Source organism: Chrysochloris asiatica, unplaced genomic scaffold (assembly GCF_000296735.1).
Source record: "Chrysochloris asiatica unplaced genomic scaffold, ChrAsi1.0 scaffold00188, whole genome shotgun sequence".
Lineage (NCBI taxonomy): Eukaryota > Metazoa > Chordata > Mammalia > Afrosoricida > Chrysochloridae > Chrysochloris > Chrysochloris asiatica.
The window spans coordinates 477,833-479,312 of record NW_006408706.1 but is presented as its reverse complement, the minus strand read 5'-3'; positions in this window follow the sequence as shown (position 1 = coordinate 479,312).

Sequence of the window (1,480 nt, the reverse complement as noted above, 5' to 3'; positions counted from 1 at the left end):
ATGATTTGTAACATTGATTCCAACCCCTACAAAGTAATAACATTCTTTTAAAATCCCTCCCTGTGTTTTACCATTGCTATTCATTCATATTTCTTTCCTATCCCTTCCTGTCTTCTGAGTTTTTCCTTGGGCAAATACTACTCTTTTGGTATCATATGACTCATTTTTCTAAGAACTTCTTACCTCCTTGTTTGCCTTATAGCCATCTAAGTTGTCTGGCTGAAAGTTTAGCCATAGGAGTGTTACCAGTCCCAGTTTTGTCTACATATATTTCCCATTCTATCCAAAACCTTCTACTGTGACCTCTTTCAGAGAAGACAGAAGTAGTAGCAGACATCACCTAGTTCTTCTTGTCTCAGGGTCATGGAGGCTGGGGTTTGCATGGTGAACTATATGTTTCCATGCATTTTAAATTTTATTCACTTTTTTCTTCAGATGGGGAGAGATGACTAGTTTGAACCTCAGATGGTTACTCACAAGTCTACAGTTGCTATTCACCAGAATAAGATGTAGAACATGGTCTTTGCGGACTGTTATGCCAATGTGGTTCAGTGCCCCAGGCCCAGCTAGCTACACTTCAAGGTGTTTGATTATGCCTAAAAGTTTTGATAACTTTAATTTGAAGTTGAAGTTCTCAAAATGCATACAAGTCAATTATCTATGAAATAGAATGAAAGTATTATGTTAGCATTTCTTTCCTTCTTATGGAAAAAATGAACTCAAATAATTACTGTTATTTTCTCAAAAGGAGTTTTTGTGGCAGATGATACTTTCCAAACATGGTCCAAGCATTACTTCTGGTACTGCATTCTCATCTAGAAATTTACCACCTCCTACCAAGAGGTCTTGGAGTCCTGGTGTGGCACTGTGGGTTAATGCATCAGACTGCAAAGTTGTTTGAGCTGCAAGATCAGTGGCTCAAGCTCACCAGTCGCTCCTTGGAAAGCCTATACAGGGTCACTTTGGGTTGGAATCAACTTGATAACACTTAACAACAACAACAAAACCAAGAGGTCTTGGAACTGGCTACAGTTTTATTATTTTTTTTATTTTTTATGAGAGTCTCCATAAATTAAATGCAGCAGAAATGACACTGCATGACTTTTGAGGTCTATTTATCTAAGGAGCTGTGACTTCCTTGGGATTCTAGAACTCTGTCACCAGGCCATGAACAAACCATTCACCGTAACTTCAGATGAGGTCCCAGTCAGCTGCCATCAATTGCCAGATATTTATATGAGAAAGACTTCAGAAGATTTCTAGCCTCCAGCCTGCAAGCTACCCCATTTGATGTTAAGTAAAATAGAGGTGAGCTGACCTTGCTAGGCCCTGCCCACATTGTAGATTAATGAATCAACAGAATATTTGGGATGAGTTGCTAAATGTCAATAGATAAATGAAAGCATGCCTGCTCCAGAAAAACAATTTACCTGTGCTTCACATAATTACAATAAGAGGAAAGAAATAATTTGTTGTATAG